Genomic DNA, 10,306 nt, shown 5'->3' with positions numbered 1-10,306 from the left:
CCGGGGGGCCGGGCGACCCCGAAAGGCTTTACCCCCCCGTCTGTGTCACCCTGCTCGTCCCCCCCCCGCCAGCCGGCTGAAGCGAGAAAGCGTTTTTAAAAACTCAACCGGTATGGAACGGTTGAGGTGCCGAGCGGTGTGAGGCGCGCTGCCGGCCCCGGACAGCAGCGGGGGCGCTCGCTGCTGCCCAGCTGAAGGAGCCGGCCGGAGAGGGGCCGCCTTTAGCGGCCAGGGGAAAACAAGAACTTGTTCTCAAAGCCGCCTGCTGGTGCAACGCAATGGTAAATAAAGGCCACGGCCGCAGAGAGGTGGGGTGCTGCAGGGGTGAAGAGAGGAGGAAAACGGTGATTATGTGGGGATGGAATGGAGAAAATAAAATCCTAATGAAAGGTAGAGACAGCAATGAGGGAACACTGGAGGCGCCGAGGCCAGCTTTTACAAGCCAGGAGCCACTTTTTAGGAGCCAGGCTTTGCTCAGTGTAGGCGTTTTAATCCGTAGATGGTCACACCGACTCATCTCACTCTAAGCAATGTGAAAAATCGGGTTTGCTGGCTGCTTGGTGCTTGAGCTGTTTCTCCTGGCCTTTTGCAGGTGCAAAGAGCCGGCTCATCTCATCTCTTGCCTCCAGTGTTGGCTGACCCTCCGATGTGCACTTCATCTGACCCAAGCTAACTGTAAGCGGCTGATCCTCTACTCGCATTCTTATCCTATTTCTAATTGTCATTATATTCCATTTTCTACGTTACCTTACACTAAGTAGAATACTTAGGCTTACTAAAGAAGTGAAGATTGAATGATAGATCTGTACCTGGAGGGATTTATTTGCCTGTTACTGCAATTCTTAAAAGAGGAATCCAGGAATGAAAAGGGGGGGGGTAAAAGAGAGGACAGGGTGATTCTTATTTTAAAATATTATAGTAATTTAAATTTTCATTTTGCATTTAAGTACAATTTCTGGAAATTGATGCTGTTTGAAAAAGTGGCCACTTCTGAGCTAACCCTTGAGCGCGCTGCTGCCTGGCCATTTCCGCAGTAATGAGCTGGGGATTTAGTAACATAGTGAGACATAGGTGCCTAAAGCATTGGATCTACAGTATGCATCATGTTAACCAAAGCATGACCTAATCTGGACGGTTTGAAATGCAGAACTGAGGGTCATGTCTTAAGATTCACCTATTAAATAAAATGAGGCTCCACTCAGTTGGGGTTACACAACTCAACCTCTTCTGGAATTGAATGCCTAAGGCAGCTCTTGCTTGCAACTCCCAGCAAGTTGTAGCACCCTTCTCCTATCCCTTCGCTCATCGGTCGGATTGCTCCTTTCAGAGCCTTTCTCTTCCTAGTAGGATCTGAACTCTGCTTCTGTCCCTGATGTCCCCTGATGCACCACGAGGGTATCTAGATAGGAAATCCTCACTCTTTCTTGCTTAAGTTGTTCTGCTTTGTATGGAATCGACTGGGCCAGAGATGACACCAAAGTGCCTGTCTACATGCTAATTTGGGTTACGTACCTTTAATTACTGATACTTGTGTCACTTCTGTATTAAGTACTTATAAGTGATTGCATATATATATGTATTTTAATGGTATTAATGCACCTCTTTGGTTGCCTGTGATATATTCTACTTATGTTAAATTGAGTGAGAGATTACACACACTTAGGCACTGAAACAATTGTTCTAAGGCCACTGAAAACAGGACCTGTCTGGAGAGAAGTAATTTTGCTAAATTTGGAATAGTGTGTTTAAATGAAACACAGGGAATTAGACAAAGCCAAATTAACCAGTTTAGGGAAAGTCCTACAGAATTCTTTCATGTCACATGGGATATTAGAGAAGTATCTGGAAGAACCCATTGTTTTGTGCAAATTCAAGAGTGTGAGGAAATGGTTGTGATACATTAATATATATTATACTTAAATTATACTCAAGTATATTATACTTATTTTCTGTTCAGTCCTGCTTCTCTCTAGTACTTATAATTGAATAGATGGAACTGGATACCTGAAGTTCTGAATATTTTCAGGATTACTCTCAGCTGTAATTAATAGGAAAAGACAGTAAGTCTCATTTCTACTGAGCCTGCCACCACAGCACCTCTTTCCAGATGGTGACAGTAAAAACCAGCATCAGAATTTAGATGTGCTTGCCCCCAGTTTACATATCTCTCAGCATGTGTCTAATGTGGATACTTTGCTTACAATCCCACTGTTGTAGCTTGTTGATGCAGGTGGGGGACACCTAGGTTTCTGTGGATCCTGTCAGCTTAGGCTTCTGTTTGTCCATACACACAAAAGGCTGAGAATTTTTATATTGACATTACTGAAGCAAGGCCTAGAACCCAGTGACAGTTTGGGTGCCAGCTGAGTTGGTTTCAGATTGTGAATAAAAACTTCAGAAGTGGCTGAAGCAGCAGGTAAGCAGGACTGCTATCCTTTCATGGCTACAGCCTTTGAGCATCTTTTTGTTTAATACAGAATGTACATTTCAGCATGGAAACAAGGTATTCAGTGCTGCTTGTTGAACAGTCAGCTGCTGCTAACAAGTGGTCACAAATATACAGAAGTGTTTTTTGCAAAAGCTCTTGCCAAGCTGTGGTTGAAAATCCAACCTGGAACTTCTTTTAGTTTGGTGCATTGACTTTGATTTATCACTCAACAATGCTCACATGCTATTACTACGACTGTAGACTTGCTTCTGGATTAAATCTTTTTGATTCAGTTATTAAAAACCTCCCAAGTTTAAAATGTTTAAATCACAATATTCTATAATAAAGATGCCAATATATTCAGCTAGTGTGCTTGTGTAACTCACAGAGAAAAGAAATGGCTAAGTTGTCTATTAATGGAGTCATATTTTCTGTAGCACTGTGCTGACATCTTTAAACGCCTTCTTGCACAGAGGAAGTAATGTAATTCCAAATGATGCAGATGAGCATGTTGTATTTTGATGACAAAAGGCACACCTACACAGCCATCTCATGTTGTTCTGTCACTTGCAAGAAATGATGGAAACTAAAACAAAAGTTGTCTTTCTGCCACGGTCTCTGTGAAGCGGAGATATGGGTTTTGTTCCTCTGTTGTCTTATGCAAGTCACATACACATAGTGAGCTAGACACCTAGCAGGCACCATAAGGGATTAGGAAAGAGGGCAAAAGAAAAAATGTCCACTGTAGACATGAAAACACCAAAAATTAGGAGCAACTACATAGAGAATTTTACTGTGTCCTAGATTTATGCAGCTTCTTGAAATTAAGTACTGAGATAGCTAATTTTAAGCATATTACTAATTTCAAGAAAATACCATATATGAAGGTTCCTTTATAAAAGGTCAGTAAATGCTTTAACATATTTCCTAACAAATAGTCATTTGGCTCATATTTTGATAAAGATTGCAACGGGCTAATAGGCTGTTTATTGCCATGGTTTATCACCAGCTATGATGTCTTCTACTGATGTGCTTGTAACATTTCCAGTGGATCCCACTCCATTTTCAACACGCTAATAGAATACATTAATAATGTGCAATCTTTATAAGCCCCTTAAAATGCAACCAGGATATAATCGTGTATTTAATCTCTCTTGTATTTAACGGAGTGGATTTAATACTGAAAAAGTATGCTTCCAGCCAAAGAACAGGCCCTTGTGGGTGCTGGTTGTGCGAACAACATTTGCCAGTTGTAATGAACTCAGACTATGAATTCTAATAGCCACTGAAGGTTATCCATGGCAAATGACTAATGCCTTCTAAATTAAGGTCTATAATTGCACTCTAGTGATTAATGCATTAAATTACTGATTTCTTACATGTAAGACACTTACCAAATGTGTATCTTATTGTACCTCTGGGCTCACCTATAATGTACAATAGGCAGGTGAAATACGTGATCATTCCCACAGGCTTCTTCTTCCACCCACACAAGAGCAACGCTGTAATAAAGGTCATTATTTCTGGAGACATGCATTTTCATATCTTGCATAGGTAATGACATGAAGTTCTTTTGCCATATGAGTCTCAGTTAGAATTATCATATTAAATACCAAGAATTATTTGATTTTTTTCCCACCTGGATTTCACAACAAACAGGAAAATCTGTGATCTTCTTACTAAACCTCCAGCCTTAAAAAAAAAAAAAAAGCCAGTGTGGGTTGTGTTGAGTGTTTGGGGAATTATTAAAGTGTTTTAGAAAGCTTTTGTCAAAGCAGTGAACTCAAGAGTTTGTCCACAGAATGGATAGGATAAGAAAAGACAAATTTGTACATGTACAAAGGTAATTATTCTCCCTTTATGTATATAGAAGGATCCAAAATGAGCCTCTGCAAGTGAATCTTTTCCTAGTTTAGGTAGTGTCAATTTGTGAGCTTCATTCTCAGTGAGACTGAAGACTTTGGAGAGGCAGGTTTTTGCATTTATATGCCTTTTTAGCCTCGGCTACCACTGAGTTCAGTTACAAATATGACAGTGTTAATTTGAGCAAAAAAGAGAGAGGCAAGATCAGTAAAGTCTGAGCAAAGTTTGATCAATTGATGAAAGTGCTCTATCAGTCTCTAATTAAGAATAATTTGACATACTACATTTTAGCTTGAAAATGCCAATATTTTCATTTTAACACACGTTGAAACCGAAGTTTCATCTGTTGAAATTTAGCATTGTCAGGTCTTGGCCAAAAAGCTCAGAGCTGTGCTTACCATGCCTTGGATTCTGAAAAATAAGGCAAAAATATGCAAAAGGGTAGTGTCTGCAGAACTGGTGCAGACAGCTCTGCTTCTCTCCAATGTCTGAGTAGGTTGTAGGAGAAAAATGTGCTCCTACACTTAAAAAATAGATACATAAAATACAGGCCTGTATTGTCCGACCTCCACAGCTGTACAGGGCAAATCCCTATTTCGGGCCCTGCTGCCAGGCCAGCCAGACGCAGCAGCACCTTCCCCCTAAGGCTGCTCAGACTAGAAGGAGACCTTTGTTCAGGCAGCGCCCGCCAGCCAGCCAGCTGTTCCCCCTGTTCTGTGAAGAAAAGCTGACTGGAGCCAAAAACCTGGTTTTATACTAACCTAAATACCTTTCAGACTGTGGGACTGTAGTAAATTGGCCTGTGACAGCTTTTGTGTTACTGAATTGTCCAGCATTTGTATGCAAGTGTACGTATGCACGCACTTGTGCAAGCTCAGTTCTCTGCCCTCAGAAACCCCCCCAGGAATCACACAGCACACGCAGGATCAGGTTAAGATAGGAGAGAGCCCCAAGAAATAACTCCTGCAGTGTTAACAAAAAAGGAGGATGAAGGTAAAACAAAATCCACTGGTAACACCAAAAGAAATGTCCCGTGAAATTGAAAATTGTACACACTGACAATATGCCAAGGTTGTGCACACAATGGGGATTTAAAAGTCAGCACCTCCACGGCAGCCTCGTGACTCCTGTTGCACTTGAGACATCTGCCAGTTAACAACAACGTATTCAGCTGGGATGGCTGGATTGCTCCATTCTGACCGCTTCTCCCAATGTGAAAATGACAGATGAATTGCAACATGTCATGTTGTGCCACTCAAAAACACAAAGGGTGAGGAGAGCGTAAAAACAGCATATCACTTCTTGCACTCCCAGGAACATTATTCTTTTAAGGATCTCCAGAGTGGTTTATTAGCAAAGCATGTAATATCCTACAGAAAAAGCCCTTAACATTTTTTTTCACATGGAAAGATGCCTGCAGGCATCAGAATAATAATCTGAAGACTCGATGGTAGATCACATTTTTAGAATCAGAAGGAAGTAATCTTCTACCCAGATTCAAGAGGGAGGACTGCTGGCCACACGAGTTCCCAGGCTGGCTGGCAGCCCCTCTGCTGCTGCCGCCTCTGGCACCTGCACCCAGGGCAGGACTGGCCCACCATGGAGCTGTGCCAGAGGCCGTGCTTCCTGGCAGCCCCCTGCCACCGCAGCCCCTTCCGGAGAGGTGACCTGCCCCTCAGCCTCCTGCCCCACAGCAGGTAATCCCATTGACTGGGGTCTCACCTGCCAGGATAGAAAAATCAGCAGTTGTGCTGTACCTGCCCAGTTTAGCCAAGCTCCAACCAGTGCTGCTTGCACTCCTGCTTTTACGCTGACAGCAGGCTGCTGGCCAGGAGTAACTGGAGACAGCACTCGGAGCAGGAGCTGGCTCAGCAGATGTGACATTGCTTCTGGCTTCATCCACACCTCAGAGTCCAAGCTTTCCAACACAGAATCTGTTTTTCACTTTTGTATGGCCTCTTCCTGTGTTCTTCCTACCTGTTTCAACATGAGTCACCTTCTACTCATTTTGTGCTACCAGCACAAGCCCTAAACCACTGCCCTTATCTATACCTGTTCCTGCCGTGGAAAGGGCTGCCTAAGGAAGAGAGAGATGCTGCAGAGGCTAAGCTGCTGTGACTCATTGCCTGTGAAGCAGCCATCACCTCACAAATCATGTTTGCCTGAAAATAGCATGCTTGCCATTTTCAGGAACCCCACAGATTGCTGGTATTTTTCATTTACTTTGTACATTTGAGAGAATTTTGTGTCTGGTCACCTTTGCTGCTGGCTTTCCCGGACGATTTGCATTGATGGAGCTCTGTGGGACAAGACCCGGTACAGATGGGCTACAACAGCATTAACTTGTGTCTCTTTTGCACTAGCGTATATAGTGCAAATCAACAAACAGCCTTCAGCAGCGAACAGCTGGTGTTTTTAAGCCAGCAGAATCAATTCTCCATGACCATGCCAAGGGGCAAAGCAGTTGCTCAAGTAGAATATTTCCCAGTTATCACATATTTGTGCTTTTGATTTTTTTTCCATTTCCTACCTTCTTAGAATTATATGAAACGGTTGTATTTGGCATCCGCATATTTGAGATTTAAAATCTGTTGCAATCTGCTTGGCATCAGTTTCCCTGTAAGCTTTCAGCACATACTTATTGCTCTCCACATTCGTTCTTAATTTCTTTCTCTGTGGTCCCACTAATTAAAGCCTTAGCTCATTTTCATTTAAGGTCCAAACTCTCTTCAGTCTGTAAAAGAGAAAAATATTATTCAAATGTCAAAGGTCTTCAAACTCTTGTATCTGTGTTGCAGGCTGTGATGATTACGCAGGACTCTCTCTGACCAGCAGCCTGGGGTGTGTGCTTTTCTCACTCAGTAACCAAATCTTTACCACAGAGCTTAAATATATAATTGCATGGCAGAGGCTGTTTCTTTCCACAAAAGCACTTATGAACATGTCTTGCATTAAGCTTTGAGATTTCAGTGCAAGCATGGGCTAACATTTCTCTGGTTTACATGCTGATTTTTCCTTCCAGGGTCCTAATTCTGAACATGAGATTTGGCTGCAGTGTTGTGAACTTGCTATTCTCCAAGTGCATGACTAATCTGAACAGAAAAATGAATGCACGGGGACAACACAACAATGAGGCTACTCCTAAGCTTGGGTTTTTTTATTCAAGGTTTTAAAATTTGTTTAGTTTTCAATGGCACTCGCTTTGGAGCCTGTGTGAGTCGAAAATAACTCACTACCTCATACAGCTGAAGAACATGCTGATACAATGATCTGATGGTGTGGTGTGCTGCTGATGTAAAAACCAAAGAGGACAAACCAAGGAAAAGAAATGATAAAACACTGCTACAGGGAAAGGCCCATTCTGCCACAGATTAAATATAGCAACTTGAGTGGGGGGCTGCTGTGCCCAGTGTACCTGAGCAAGCAGGAGGAGCAATGTGGGCAGCACAAGTTGGCATGGGGGGCAGAGCACTGCTCTCCGCCACTGCGTGCAAAGGCATCAGCCTCCTGGTTCTCACATCCTCCACAGATGTGACTACAGGACGTGCAGATGTTGTGTGCTGCAAGCATGGGTGCTGTCGGAGACCCAAGGCCCACTGTCATTTCTTGCTGATTATTTGGGAAAAAAGGCCCCTTTCTAGTTACTGTGTGTTCAGTCTTGGACCACAGAAGTAGAGTGCATGGGGTTCAGTCTTCTTTTGGGCTAATTAAATTATCATTTAATTTCTTGAGAAAGGATACTCACTACCTTTTCTTCTGAAGAAAGCCAACATCTAAATTTATCTTGGGTGTTGCGTTTTTTAAATAAATTATTTATAGTTTTTAAATTGTGTAGTGAAAAAAAAGCATTTAGAACATGTGACAGAATGGCAGTTCTTGCCAGTGCTGCAAACAAACTGCGGCAAAGCCCCTTGTGCTGGAGACCAATGTGCAAACCTGTGGGGATGAAATCACATTTTAAAACTGAATTTGGAAGGCAGAAAATCCTCTCAAGAAAATCTGTTTGCATTAACGGATGGAAGTAATTTCCTCCCTTGTTAGATATTCTAGTGAAGGCAGATATTTGATTTACATCTGCTGTCTCCTAGTGACATAAAATGTGGTTTGGTGACACAGTCTCAATGAAGAAACTGAAGGTCAGGGAACTATTAATCACTCTTTTGCTCATAATTTAATACTTTATATTTAGGATACTTAGGCATCCAAAGATGAAGACAGTGCTATGCTGGATTTAAAAAGTGTCTAAGAGGGGAACTGTCTTACCTTCACTTGCTTGTCAGTGCCTAGAGCAGCCAAAGGCTATCGATGACCTGTTGCATGGCCCTACATTGCTAAGGCTTAAATGAATGCACAATACCACAGTGCACCCAGTCAGACTCAATTCACGGCAAATAGTGTGATGCAAGTAAAATCAGAGAGCTGAGTGGAGTTTCCAGAATCCAGTTTTGCTCTAATGAAGTGTAATGCTAAACCCCACCTTCTCTTGGATGGGAGCACATGGCCTTTCTTCAGCTTCTGGGAAGCAGCAGTTGGGGACTTCTGACTGCACGGTCAGAAAGAAAGAGCTCGTCGCTGAAAGGGGCTCAGTGGTCCCTGTTCCCATCCATTTCACTGGAAGCTGAGAGCAGTGTTGTCCTGGTTTCGGCTGGGATAGAGTTAATTTTCTTCACAGTAGCTAGCATAGTGCTGTGTTTTGGATTTAGTACCAGAAGAATGTTGGTAACACACTGATGTTTTCAGCTGTTGCCAAGTAGTGCTCAGACTACTCAAGGACTTTTTGAGCTTCTTCTGCTCATCCAGGTGCATAACAAGCTGGGAGTACAGCACAGCTAGCACAGCTAACCCAAACTGACCAAAGAGCTATTCCATACCATATAACGTCATGCTCGGGGGGGTTAGTTAGTTCGGTCGGTCGTTCGGTTCGGTCAGTCGTGGGCAGAGTGGTCGCAGCTCGAGCTGTGTGATCGCGGCTCAGGGGGAGTGATCGCGGCTCGGGACGGGCTGGGCACCGGTCAGCGGGTGGTGAGCAATTGCATTGTGCATCACTTGTTTTATATATATTCTGTATATTCTCTTACTATTATTATTACTACTATTGTTATTCTTCTCTCTTATTAAACTGTCTCTATCTCAACCCACGGGTCTTACTTTTTTTTCTTTTCTCCTATTCTCTCCCCCATCCCACAGAGGGAGAGGGGGGAGTGAGCGAGCGGCTGCGTGGTGCTTAGTTGCCAGCTGGGTTAAACCACGACAAGTGTGTATATCCAGAGCCTTCTGTCTGCAACAGCTCCTAGAATGAAAATTTCAGGGAACAGGAGACTGCCAGACCAGAGAAAACTGACATTAAAATACCTTTAATGATACCTCTTCTTGGCAATTCTTTCCCCACTTTTTCCATAAAGCAGGGAGAATATTACCATCTAACTCATTGTAGATATGTCTATCTCTAGTAAGATGTGTCAGATCAGACCAGCACTGTAAGCCTAACTGAAATGCTGGACTCCTTACAGCTGCCATGATGTCCTTCTTAATGCCGGGCTTCAGTGCTTCTGTGGCTGTATCTAAGCTGCCCACTGCTGCAATGTGAATGGATACGTAAGTGAACCTGGTACTTGACTGTGGCACTTCTCCTCCCCCATGGCTGCCCAAAACCCGATGAAAACCCAGACAGTGGGTGTATAAGTAGGCAGCTGACTTTGCCAGTTGGACTAACCCTCATTTTTGCTGCAGCACTTCAGTAAAAGCCAATTATACCTTACTTCAAGTACATCTGTATCAGTGATAGACTGCAGACATTTATAGTCTTCATCAATGAACAGGCTAAGCTAAGCTAAATTGGTCTGCTAAACATTTAGTAAGTAATTAACCCTGAATTATCAACAACAGGCAGCTATGGTAATGGTTATGAAAGAAATAACAACCGGTTGCACAGTTATTAGTACGAGACTGCTGAACAAGGCAGACGAACAGCATGTGCTGCCATAGAATTAATAGAAGGGACAACGGTGGCAAGTG

At 43.0% G+C, this 10,306-nt stretch overlaps 1 long non-coding RNA gene across 1 annotated transcript; it reads left to right on the top strand.

Moving 5' to 3' along the window:
* Positions 1-9: 9 nt before the first annotated feature.
* Positions 10-8,971, top strand: LOC118452103. Its single transcript, XR_004841754.1, has 3 exons — positions 10-281; positions 593-675; positions 7,314-8,971. It is a non-coding gene; the product is annotated as an uncharacterized LOC118452103 (long non-coding RNA).
* The last annotated feature ends 1,335 nt before the right edge of the window (positions 8,972-10,306 follow it).

The sequence above is a fragment of the Egretta garzetta genome, unplaced genomic scaffold (assembly GCF_000687185.1).
Source record: "Egretta garzetta isolate BGI_Z169 unplaced genomic scaffold, ASM68718v1 scaffold130, whole genome shotgun sequence".
Classification (NCBI taxonomy): domain Eukaryota; kingdom Metazoa; phylum Chordata; class Aves; order Pelecaniformes; family Ardeidae; genus Egretta; species Egretta garzetta.
The sequence above is the reverse complement of the archived record's forward strand: the minus strand, read 5'-3'. Positions and strand labels throughout refer to the sequence as shown.